Below are 13,545 nucleotides of genomic sequence, written 5' to 3' on the forward strand. Positions count from 1 at the left end.
CCTGGTACTTCCCCTACAAGGCTGCTTGGGGAGGGGGTAGGTACTGAGGACATTGGCGTCCTACGGACTGTTAGCAGCTACCTCTGTGCTGTCCACTTTGTAATAACAAGTCTGACTTCCTGAGAAAATACCTGAGGGGGAAATGTTAAAGCATTGCTGTCGTGGTCTTCAGCATGGGTGTACTCTGGAGAAGAAGGTCCCCAGTACTGCAGAGGCCAGGCTGCTGAGGCATGCAGGGCCTCATGGCATGTGCACACACATACACACAAGCATACAAACAGAAGCGTACACACATATACACATGTATACACACACATATACATGTATACATACCCCTACACATACACACATGTATACATACACACACACACCTACACATGAATCCATACACACAAACCCACAAGCAGGAATATACATACACACAAAGTATACATATACACACACATACACACAGGCCTACACATGTATACACACACATACACATATATACACACACATACACACAAGCACACAAGCAGGAACATGCACACACACAAAGTATATATACACACACATACACACAAACCTACACATGTATATACACATACATACACATGTATATGCACGCACATACACATGTATACATACACATGCACGTACACACACACACACACACACACACACACACACACACACCCTTTCTGGCACTCATGATCAGCCCATTGATGGTAATACCTTGGCCTGGAGAGGCCAAGACTTTGCTCCTTTGCTGGCTTCCTGTTCACCCTCTTCCTTCATAACCTAAGCTCCATCCACAGGCCTCATCCATGCTCCATAAATGTCTCCCTCTGTGTGGAACAGAGCTGAAAATGTAGCTGAAAACAATCTCAGACTTATGATCCTCCTACCTCGGACTCCAAAGTTCTGATTAGAGGCAAATGCCATGTGGTGCTGAGGATCAAACCTCAGATTCGGGCATGCAGCCTGCCTACTAAGCCATGCCCTGTGCCTGACACTCTTAATCTCCATCTCCGGTGTCCCCTCTCCAAGGGATGAGACTTTAAGATACCAGGGTAACCCCAAAGCTTGCTTTCCTACAGTTGAGGTGTCCCTCATCAAACCCCTCCAACCACACTTGACTTTCTGTTTCCAGTGGCCCTAAGAAAGACAGTAGGATGCTAACAGGCTAAAAGATAGCAGGGTGTACCCGTCTACCCGCAGCTCTGGGAGACCAAGTGGAAATTGACTCTGGCACAGAAGGGGTTAAGGGTCCAGAGCCTCGGAGAGGGCGATCCCTTTTCTCTGACAAGCTGAAGCTGCTCCAAACCTTGTTTAATGAGCACTTATTGTCTACAAATAAGCTCGTAGGGCATCTTCCTGTGTGATTAAACCAGAAAGGAAGCGTTTGTTCTAACCTGATGGCGTAGCCCAAGAATTAATTGTGGGATTATTTAGAATTACAATCTTGTGATCCGTGCCCCAAAAAGAAAAGAGGAAAAATTTTTCTAAGGAATCTCACTCTACGTGATTTTTCTTTCTTTCTGGATTTTGTTCCCTTTCATTCTTGGAAGCCTCTGTCAGGTTGCACTGATAATGCGCAAACAGGAGACTTTTTAGGGCAGCTTGCTACAGATTGCTACATAGTTTCACAGAAGGCCAGGCTACTGGTGATAACGGCTCAACTTAGCATATTTTAACCCCCGCTATTATTAAACATTCTCCAAGTTTCCATGTTGGGGGATCCTGCAGCACAGTTATGTAAGAGTCATTTCTGAACTCTTGTCAGGGGTGCCCCCAAACAACAGATGTTCTATCTCCAGAGCTGTGGCCAGAGGTTTGAGCACGTTCCCTGGCACCTGGTGCCCCTGGGTGGCACGGATTGCCAAAGGTTTCTCAAGGAAAACAGGATGAGGCTCAGCCCACGGGGCTTGTTCACAGGGGTCCTCTGCTGCAGGCCTCTCTTCTGTTTCTTGTCGGTCCAGTTTTCTGACAGACCTGGCTTCCCTGACTGCCACACATGCATCTCTTCAGGCTGCAGGGAGAACAAACTTGTCTCTGCTCTAAACATAATTGCAACATATGTGTCATTCCTGACTGCACACTCTGAGCCCCGGGGACCAGGAGCAGATAGATAGATGTCTTTAAGAGGATCCGGCAGGCTGGGACCCTGTGCTCTCTGGCACCTGGGAGGCTCCAGCCTGCTGATGGAGCTCTGCCTGGGGAAGCTGTGCTGGAGTTACTAATGCCCTGCCAGGGGCAAAAAGAAACTCTGATTGCTGCCAAGAGCCAGCTTGAGCCTGTGTTGCTGACACTTGTAAAAGTCTTGCTTTGACTTGCAAATAGAAGGAACATATCTCAAGCTGAACAGTGATGGACAGGTCGGGATGCTTGACACCTCCAGGAGATGCTGCTCTCTGTGGGAAAAGCCATTTCAAAGAGCAGGGTGAGGAGAGGCTTGGACTCCCCACTTTGGGCTCTCCACCCTGCAGCCTTTCCAAGCGCCACATGGACACCCTTCCATCTGGCTGTCTTCAAGTGTTGTAGGAACGGGAAAAAAAAAAAAAGATAATTACCAGAGTTACACGATGTGAAATGATTGATCCTATCCAGGCCATGGGGATCACAAATGGCTAGCAGGGTACACATGGGAACCAGGAGAACCATTTCACTTCGGGGATAGACTTTAGCTAGGAGTACGAGTGATCTGCTGGCTGATCGGTGTGCCCAGTACGAGCATGGTATTACCAGCTCTGCTGCTGGCCTACACTGCCAGTGCTGCGCAGGAGCACGTCAATGGTCAGTGGGAAATGCAAGACAAAATCCTTCCCAGGAGACAGAGTCACAGGGAACAAGCCTAACAAGGAGTAGTCCAGGAGGAGAAGGGGGTGGGACATGATCCTCTTTCCAGATCACAAGTTCTCTAAGGACCCGCTGGGATCTTTAGTGCTAGAACTGCCCACAGGATCTGCTCCAGATCCAGGCGGACTGGGTCGATTTCGTCTCGTCCAGGTGGGTGGTTTAAATTTTTATTAATTGGCAGTGAATTTGTTCTGTGGATGTATTGCGGATTGGGAATTTAACATGTAAACCTAACTGCTAAATTACAAGTTTCTGGAACTTTGATTTACCGGGCTAAAGAGGACAGGGTGTGAAAGGAATGGCTGAGAGGCAGTTGGAGCACGTGGATCTGGTTCTGTTGCTGGGTGAGAACTCACAAGGGTCCGCAGAACGAGGGGGGGGGGGCGGGCGCCAGGCATGGTAAATACCACCTAGGGGCCACACGGAGAGGGCAGCTAAAAGGGAGACAGCCGGGAGAGGGCGGCTTCAGACCACGTGGTAGAGTAGCAGCCAGAGTAAGCGGATCCGACTCACAGGAACTGATAGAAAACGTTCCCTCTTAATCTTACCGCAACAGGATCCTACCGGCAGCACTGAACCGGGTATGTCTGCAACAAACAGACCGAGCATGGCTGTAGTGACACACAGAGAGGGGAGGGAACAGAGGGGAGGAGTTATACTTCCGGTAGGACTGGGATTCTGAAGAAACCCCTAACCCAGACCTTCCTCTCCTAGCTCCGGGAGATCATAGAGTGCTTCAGGCACCCTCTCTCCCTGCACAGATCATCTGATTCACACACCCCTTAGCTCCCCACCCACACCAGGGAATGACCACGGCCTCTACCGCAAGAGTGAGAGGACAGCAGAGACAAAGACAGGCCAGTCTGTGCTGTGTTCACTGCACACGAAGGCTTTCATGAGCCGAAGTTAAATTAATTTTATATTTTATCCACAGACAACAGAACGCATACCTTAGAGGGGTTCAAATATTTTAAAAGGTAACGGTTTAAATAAAATTTTCTTAAAAATACATCATCAGAGCTGGGAGTGTGGCTTAGTGGTTGAGGGCCTGCCTGATATGTGCAAGGCCCTGGGTTTGCTCCCCAGGGAAACACACACACACACACATTTTAAGAGCTACTAAAAACAAAAACAAAATGAACAAACAAACAAAAAAAACAAAAACAAAAACAAAAACAAAACCATGCATCAGGGAGAATGGCTCTGCAGTGGTAGCTGATGAACTTTGAACTCTTGGTAGCCAGCACACAGAAGTCTCACACTCTGGCATGTGTTCAACTGAAAGGCAGGGGTGGGGGAGATCTCTCCACAGGAAGCAGGTTAAACATAAAACAACTCCAGTCCCCACAGAAGGGGATGACGAAACCAGCGAGGGCAGGTGACCCTTTAGAAACAGCATCACAGCACACTCATCAGAACGAGTCCCACAGTCCCATCCACAGTGCACATAGGGAGAGAGAGTAGGAAAGCCTGTCACCTAGTGTCATCTCTGGCATCCTGTTGAGCCTGTTCTTGGAAGTGCTCTCTTGTTGTAAGGAAGATCCAGAACCAGCCCAGGGGCAACTCAACTGCTCCAATGAGGGTCGTCCTCAGAGACAGAACATTTCCTCTCCTCTAGTCTCGACCCTGGGAATGATACTGTGTAGAAAGTAAAATACTTAAGATGGGTTCACCATGGAAAACTCATATTACTCTGAAAGCCTAGTAGGATTCGGCTGTAAAGGGAAGAAACTTGTAGCAAGCTTACAGGAGACGGCTGTGTTGAGGGAAGTAAGCAGGAGACGCCCATGTCTTCTCATTTGCAAGATGTGTGCTTTTGTACGCTATGGTGGTGTGCATGTGGGTGGGGTGCATGGGTAAGCGGGTCATAAGAACAGGAACCATGAGAAGGGAGAAAGATCTCCGAGGAGAAGGCAGGAAGAGAATACTAATACACCAGACCAGGAAGCAGAAAGAAATCGTCTGGAGGAAGGAAGGGGATAGGCAGGTTTGAACAGAAGGGCATGGGTCATGGGGAGGACTAACAACAAACAAACAAACACTTAGCAGCAGCTTCCAGTTAAACAGGAACTACCAACTGAGAGCTCTCTTGTCTTCTACAGGTACTTCTCAGCTGAATAATACCAAAGACCCCAGCACCTGACCAAGTAAGAACCAGGGCAACTGATTGGTTGAATCTTCACACCTCAAGGCCTCCAATTTTATTTTCGTTGTTATATCTAACTAGGGATATCACACAACACTAGAAATGCATCAAACAGATTGAGCGTTTAAGGTCCATGAGGCGGTCCTTTCTAAGAGACATATGTATGCCTTTGACTTTTAGAAAGTATTATGAACCTTAAAAATTGGGAGTTCGGAAGCTTAAGCTGGAAATCTGTCCAGCCTGACCTGTACACATCTCGCCTTTACTGTCTCGGGATCTGCGAATCATAAGTTCAACCCCCCTGCAGTGCCCATAGACAAGGAGGTGGGCAAAGTTCTGAGAGATAACAAAAGATATGAGAGATAGAAAGAAAGAAAGAAAGGTAGATAGATTGATAGATAGGGATGGATGGATGAATGGATAGACAGACACATACATACATACATACATACATACATACATACATGGATAGATAGATACAGAGATAGATAGATATAGATAGATACATACTACATACATGGATGGATGGATAGATCGATAGAGAGATAGGTGCATGGATGGATGATGGATAGATGGATGATGGATGGATGGATGGATGAATGGATGGATGGATGGACAGATGAACAGACAGACATGGATAAATGACAGATAGATATGGTAGATAGATAGATAGATAGATAGATAGATAGATAGATAGATAGGGTAGGTAGGTAGATAGATAGATAGATAGATAGATAGATAGATAGATAGATAGATATGGTAGATAGATAGATAGATAGATAGATAGATAGATAGATAGATATGGTAGATAGATAGATAGATAGATAGATATGGTAGATAGATAGATAGATAGATAGATAGATAGATATGGTAGATAGATAGATAGATAGATAGATAGATAGATAGATAGATAGATAGATAGATAGATAGCTTAAACTACCTTTTGTGACCATTGGCACAGCAGCTGTCAAAATAAGTTTCAAACCCTTTATGCCTCCTGCCCTTCCCAGATCTGGAGGGACACTGTCTTCCTCTTTTCCAAAGAGCTAAGATGGGTGTAGAATGCTCTTTCTCTTCCCATCAAAGGAAGATGAAGTTCAAGGTGTAAAAGGTTATCAGGTTGGCAAAGTGGTCCAGGAATACAGGGAGAAATATGCTATCCACACTAGCAGGTGCTGGGGAGAAGGGCTAACCAAATAGCTGTCCCTACAGACATTCACTCTGGCAAGATGGCCGTCACCAGGCCACAGGAAAGGAACGGGGCAGATCTTTCTTTCTGAAGAAGAAAGGAGGGAGCAGTTGCAGGAATGGACGGACCTTCCAAATCACTGTCACCAATACATGCGGCTAAACAAAGGGGAAAAAGAAAGCTCCAGGCACCCGGACTTCCGAGAGACTCACCCGGAGACACTGCTTCCGTGGGTTGGTCAGCAGAACCACTTGCTGTTGTTTCTCTGGAGAGGAGTTTCTGATTTGAAACCATCACAAAGGTGAGTAAAATACCTGCACAGGATTTGAACCACAACAGAGAAAGTCAAGAGGTCCCTGACTGTGGTTAGAAACTTTCAGACCCACTTTCTCCAAATGTGTGTGCCCGGCTCAGCTCAGACCTGACTCTGGGAATGAGCACCGGTGGCTACTCAAACCTTAACAGGTCATTGTGAGGAGTGGGTCCAGTCTGGGACCCTGAGGCAGTACAGGCACTGTGGGGACTCTGATGTCTGTCAGTACTCAAAGAGTGGTCCCTGGAGTGGCAGTTAGAGTTGGGGGCCTCGTGCATGTCACCTGAACAAATATCTCCTGTAAGACCACCGCCACTGGAGAAAACAGCTGAGATTTGCCGGAGCAACTGCTAGTGAATGGTTTACACAGTGTCAGCTCTCCCACTGGGTGTCCATCCCATGCTCTGACATTATTCAATGTAAAGGAGAAAGAAGACTAGCAGAGATGTTTACCCGCTGAGTCAGAGGGTGGGCCCTGTCAGCCCACAGATTATAAATCCTGATTACAAGCCCCGAATCAACTCCATAGGCTCCTCCTCGCAGGGACGGATAGATACACACCAGTCCCCATCTGCTAGGTACCAAAGCCACTGCTCTCTGCTGGGAAGATGTGAGGGCAAGATGTTCTTCGAAGCTTCCAGGAGGAGGAGGAGGAGGAGGAAGCAGAAGGCTTCTGGCCTCTGGGAAGGGTAGGATGGCTTGCCAGGAAACAGAGTGTGCTCTGTTCTCTAGCTCAGAGCTGCCTGGGAACTCGGAAGGAGGAGGCGCCTGGCTGCAGGTGTGCCACATAGGTACAGACACACTGAGCCTGGGCCAATTTCTGCAAAGGATGAGGTAAGACTGAGTTCTACCGGTAAGTACATGGCCGTTCCCTGCCAGAAACAACTTGTGTTCAAAGCTGTAGTTTGCATTAAAACATGTAACACAGGGTTGAATTTCCTATACCATAAATCTGGCAGACTGGCAGGTCCAAACTTCTCTGTCTCTCTCTGTCTCTGTCTCTCTCTGTCTCTGTTTGTGTGTGTGTGTGTGTGTGTGTATGTGTGTGTGTGTTGTGCATATGGGTTGTATGTGTCTGTGTGGTGTGTGTGTGTGTGTGGTGTGTATATGTGTTGTATGTGTCTGTGTGGTGTGTGTATGTATGTGTCTGTGTGGTGTGTGTGTGTGTCTGTGTATGTCTGTGTAGTGTGTCTGTCTGTCTGTCTGTGGTGTATGTGTGTATATGTCTGTGTGGTTTGTGTGTGTCTGTGTGTCTGTGTGTGTGTGGTGTGTATGTGTGTGTCTGTGTCTGTGTTTGTGTGGTGTGTGTGTGTGTGTTGTGTGTGTGTATCTGTGTGGTGTGTTTGTGTGGTGTGGTGTGTGTGTGTATGTGTGTGTGTGTGGTGTGTGTATGTGTGTCTGTGTGTGTGTGTGTGTGGTGTATGTATGTGTGTCTGTGTTTGTGTGTGTGTATGTGTGGTGTGTGTATATGTGTCTGTGTTTGTGTGGTGTGTGTGTGTGTGTGTGTGTGTGTGTGTACATATGGAGGTCACAGGTCACAGGTGTCATTCCTCAGGAGTGATCCACTTTGCTTTTGAGACAGGGTCTCTCACTGGGACTCAGGGCTCTCAGACTGACTGGCAAATAACCCCAGGGATTCACGTGTCTCTGCTCCACTCACTCCCAAGCAATTGGGATCACAGGCAGGCACCATCATGCCTAGCTGTGTACGTGAGTGCTGGCCATCAAACGTGGGCCCTGGTGCGTCAATGGCAAGCACTTCATCACCATTGCCTCGGCCCCTAAACCGTCTACATTCTAAACTGAGAAAACAATTATTTGGAATTCCAACGTATTTTCCCCTCATACCTTTTTTGTTAAGGCGTGTCAATTTCAAGCGTCATGGACCCTGTAGGTGGGAGTTTATTACTGACACTCAGGAGGTCATTGTGCTGCACACCATGCAAATTTGAAAAAGCCCAAGAACATTTTAAAGGGTGAATTTAAGAGAGATGGTCTTTCTCACCTTGTGAGAAGTTTTACACAGCTAAAGTTCCTCAAAGAAGGCTGAGGTCTTGATTCTACATTTGGAAACACTGTAAACCACTGGTATTTGGAAGCTTGGGGATTTGCTTTTTAAATCCTCTGCATTTGAAAACTCGAGTATATAAGCACTTCTGACTTGTTTCACCCTCTAGGACCAATTGAAAAGACACAAAGTAAAGAAGTCAAGCCAAGGTTGACATTTATCCAGACAACAAGAGCCAGCAGGGTCAGCTCTTCTGAAATCCACCCAACGGCCATGATGCCACTCTCTGGGGTACAGTGGTGTGTATGTGTGTGTCTGTGTCTGTGTGTCCACAGTAGAAGTAGCTTTCTGTCCACGGTGGAGTCATCGAAGTCTTCTAGTGGAGCACTGGGTCCGTGGTTAAGAGCACCCGCTACCCTTCTAGAGCTCAGTTCTCAGCACCCACATCAGGCAGCTCAGCCTATGACCCCAGCTCCAGCGGATCTCATGCCTCCACAGATCCCTGCACTCACATGTACACATACCTCCTCCACACGCACACACGGAATTAAAGATGAAATAAATCCCCAAACCTTCCAGGTCTGACAACACCACTGTCTCAGTGAATTCATACAGATATATCCACGAGACCGAAGGGTTGAGACCAGTTATTAAAGACCACTGGACCCAGAGTGCTGGAAATAACTATTCTACCTCACCTGCTTGAATCAGGATTCTTCCAGGTCATGGCCATAGAAGGAGGTTGGAAAGAGAAAGTTCGATTTTAGAAAGACCTGACTCTGCCTTGGTGCATTACTCCCTGTTCTCCTTTATCGGGGCCAGGAGGTGAGGACTCAGTGTGGAATTTGCAGATTTCTTGAAGTCCATGCTCCAACTGGCACAAGAGAAGGAAGCCCTCCATGTTTGCCTGCCCTCTTTTCCTGCCACCCAGGCTCTGCTTCACAGGGGGAGAAGCCTCCGATGCAAGTGAGTGGAGCCAACAGACACATCTGTAACCCATCTGTACCCAGCCCTCTGCAGCCGACCCTGGCCACCACCAGATCTAGAGATTTCCATGCTGTTCTGGCACTGAAAGGATGAACGGAGGAATCTCACAAGGCCCTCAATACGGATTCTGAAGTTCAAACGGGACATTCTAAAAGGGTGTGCCGAAAGGGCCATACACCCTTCTGGACTGGAATGCACTGTAGGAGAACATATCCTTTCTATCATCTATCTACCTACCTACTGTCTGTCTGTATGTATGTATGTATGTCTTAGTCAGGGTTTGTATTCCTGCACAAACATCATGACCAAGAAGCAAGCTGGAAAGAAAGGTTTTATTCAGCTCACACTTCCACACTGCTCTTCATCACCAAAGGAAGTCAGGACTGGATGGAGCTCAAGCAGGTCGGGAAGCAGGAGGTGATGAAGAGGCCATGGAGGGATGTTTCTTACTGGCTTGCCCAGCTTGCTCTCTTGTAGAACCCAAGACCACCAGTCCAGGGATGGCACACCCACAATGGGTTGGGTCCTGCCCCTTGATCACTAGTTGGGAAAATGCCTTACAGCTGGGTCTCATGGAGGCATTTCCTCAACAGAGGTTCCTTTTTGTGATAACTTCAGCTTGTGTCAAATTAACACACAAAACAAGTCAGTATACTATCTATCTATCTATCTATCTATCTATCATCTATCTTTCTATCACTTATCTTTCTATATTTCTATCTTTCTTTCTATCTTTCTACCTATCTGTCTGTCTGCTTATCTGTGTTTGTGCATATGTGCATACGTGTCTGTGTGTGTGTGTGTGTGTGTGTGTGTGTGTGTACACATGTACATAAGCATTCACATATGGAGACCAGGAATCAATGGCGATGACCTCCTGTTTCACTCCCCACACTATTTTTTTGAGATGGAGCCTCTCATTGAATCTGAAGCCCCATGTTGGGCTAGACAGACAGACAAGAGCAGCAAGCTCCAGTGAGCTGCCTGTCTCTACACCACTGCTGGCTTTTGTGTGAGTGTTGAAGAGCCTGACTCAGGATCCTAGGCTTACACAGCAAGTCTTTGGCCCACTGAGCCATCCTCCCAGCACCTCCTCACTTCTTGACGCCATCTTTCAGTGAGAAGGAAAAACTAAAATGAGGTAAGAACAAGGCCACACCCAGGAAGGGTCCCGGGAATGGTAGAGCATCCCAGGTTCTATTGCTATGAAGAGACACCATGGCCAAGGCAACTCTTCTAAAAGAGAGCATTTGACTGGGGCTGGCTTATAGCTTTAGAGACTCTGTCCACGATTGTCAGGACAGAGAGAACGATGGCACACATGGTGCTGGAGATGTGGCTGAGAGCTTCACATCATGATCCAAACTAGAGCAGAGAGAGATAAATACTGGTCTGGGTGTGGGCTTTTGAAACTTCCAAGCCAACCCCAGTGACACACCTCCTCCAGCAAGGCCCACACCCACTCTAAGACCATACACACTCCAAGACCACACTTACTCCAAGACCACACCTACTACTCCAAGACCACATCTTTACAAGCTTAGAGACCCTTCTCCTAGCTGCCTGAGGATGCTCAGTCTGTTCCTGGCTTCCTTCCAGTGAAGATATAGAACTCAGCCCCTCCTGCACCATGCCTGCCTGGATGCTGCGATGCTGCCATGTTCCTACCTTGATGATAATGGACTGAACCTCTGAACCTGTGAGCCAGCCCCAATGAAATGTTGTCCTTTATAAAACTTGCATTGGTCATGGTGTCTGTTCACAGCAATAAACCGTAACTAAGACAGTGGGTGTATGCAAAATGCAGTGAAGCGTGAGTACCTTTGCACGATGCTTGTGGGTCTTCTCAAAACAACAGGGTGGATGAGAACTTCCACTCTTTCCAGCTGGAGCTCTGGCATTCTTTCTTATTCAAATGGTCTGTGTGAGTTCATGCTCTGACCCTGCGTCTTCCCCTCAGGAAGTGGCTCTCCAGTACCAAGAATTAAAAATTAATAGCACCCAAGGAGACAACTGCAAAGCCCGCCTTATAATGAAAGCCCTTCCGGCCCCAGATGGGGAAGAGAGAGGCACCCGCATGCCCACGTATGTTGATCTAATTTCTGAATGATGGCTCCTGTTCATTGGGTACTTACTCTATATCCCCTCAACTGTTTTCTATTGTTATTGCTGTTGTCTTGAGAAGCCACGCAACCAAAGTCAAACTCATATGTGCAGCTGAACAGCCAAGAGCAAGTTATTCCATCTGCTCAACCACTTACAAGAGAAACAAGAGTGTCACCTCCTTGGGAGCTTCGCAGAGGCGAGGGATGAGGTTTCAAGTCTCGTTTCTCAGATGAGTACTCAGTAAATAAAAACAAAGCCAGCGACATTATTATTAATAATTGCCTCAACGGAAGAGTTACAATTCCAGCCCATTGGATATTTGAGTAATGGTAGAACTGTCCACTGTGGTATTTCTTTCTTGAGAGAAAAGAAGGCGCCGACAGAAAGGAAAGGAAAGGAAAGGAATGTTGAAGGGGTCCTCTGAAGTCATCTCCTGAGTTTGCAAAGCCAGTGTCCACAAGTGTGATACCCTCCCCGAGACACACACTCAGCACTGAACGGCCCCTCCTGTGGAGGAATTCCATAGCACCGCCTCAGAGCTGTTTCCTCTCCTGGGAGCTCCAACCACCCCTGAATCCTGACTGACACTCAGCAATGTTCTATCCAAAGGAAGAGGCTGGCAGCAGCATGCTTTGAATACTGACCCAGCCATGGTTTAATTAAATTTTTTGTGGAAAAAAACATCACGTAGAGGTGACACTCTCTCTGCTGCCCTTCTCTAAGCAGCCCACTCACTGGGTGGGTGATTTCTTGTCACCCACTATACTAACACTTGAGCCAACGCTGTCACTTTTACCATGATGTCATTGCCTGAGGTGCTGAAATGTTATTTGAAAACACAGCCCAGATTTTGAAACCAGACACCTTCAGTGGAGAAACCTCCTGGGTAGAAAGTCTAGCAGTGACTTAATGCCAGGGAGAGACTTGGAAGAAGTAAGTCCTGATGTGGTGAGATGTAAGTCCAGCAAAAACTAGGACCAGGGTGGGACCAGAGACGGAGGACTCACATTTCTGCCCCCAACCCCGAACCCAGCCACAGGCAAGTCACTGATCTTCCCTGTTAGGCCTATCTCCAGGCACTTCAAGAGGAGATGGCCCAACAGGCAGGGAGGAAAGTGGGTAAGTACAGTAAGATCCTCAGGCCATTGTTTGATAAGAGCTTCTAAAGTTTCTGTTTCTTCTCCACTAAAAACAAGAGTCAAGGGGGTGGAGAGATGGTTACTCTGCCAGAGGTCCTGAGTTTAATTCCCAGTAACCGCATGGTGTCTCACAACCGTCTGTAATGGGATCCAATGCCCTCTTCTGCTGTGTCTGAAGACAGCTACAGTGTACTCATAGACATAAAATAAGCAGATCTTTAAAACAACAGAAAGAGTCAAGGCAGATGGAGAGAGTGGCGGTGGTGGAAGATAGAAGTCTTTCCCAGCTCTAAGCCACGGTACATTCCAGGTTCTTTTGCAGCTCGTACGCGTGAGTAAGAGCTAAATCGTAACCAGCCTGCTGCACTGACCACACAGAAGACGCCATATCGGTCACTAGAACCATCACGGAAGATTGAGAGTCCAGCAGGGAGACAGTGGTAATTGCCGGCAAGAGAGATAGAAGGAAAGATGTGTTGGGTCAGCTTTAAACCACAGCGTGAAGGAAGCTAGGTCAACTGCCTGGGAAGTAGCAGAACCGGACAGCATTTCCACTGGGAGAGTTCTCAGAGTCTAATTCACATAGGAAGTTCTCCATTCTTTACCCAATGACCCTAGGATTGAAAGAAATGGAACGCAAGTCTATGCCTCTGGCACAGCGAGTCAAACCATGGAGTACAGGCTGTTCTAAGCGCTGTGCATCAAAGGAGGCCAGAGAGACTGTAGCAAGCCACGCAAGTCTGTGTACCCCGAGAGGCATGTGTGGCAAGCCATGCAAGTCTGTGTACCCCAAGAGGCATGTGTACACTCCAGGACACG

The 13,545-nt window shown here is 47.5% G+C and overlaps 1 long non-coding RNA gene across 2 annotated transcripts; it reads left to right on the forward strand.

Moving 5' to 3' along the window:
* Positions 1-2,583: 2,583 nt before the first annotated feature.
* On the forward strand, positions 2,584-11,206 carry LOC102553373 (uncharacterized). 2 transcript variants are annotated; one of them, XR_015641405.1, is made up of 5 exons: positions 2,584-2,988; positions 4,941-4,985; positions 6,197-6,474; positions 7,219-7,320; positions 8,664-11,206. It is a non-coding gene; the product is annotated as an uncharacterized LOC102553373 (long non-coding RNA). The 2 variants fall into 2 exon arrangements; XR_015641406.1 differs by lacking the exon at positions 2,584-2,988 and adding an exon at positions 3,205-3,419.
* Positions 11,207-13,545: the final 2,339 nt, after the last annotated feature.

The sequence above is a fragment of the Rattus norvegicus genome, chromosome 17 (assembly GCF_021556685.1).
Source record: "Rattus norvegicus strain SHRSP/BbbUtx chromosome 17, alternate assembly SHRSP_T2T, whole genome shotgun sequence".
Lineage (NCBI taxonomy): Eukaryota > Metazoa > Chordata > Mammalia > Rodentia > Muridae > Rattus > Rattus norvegicus.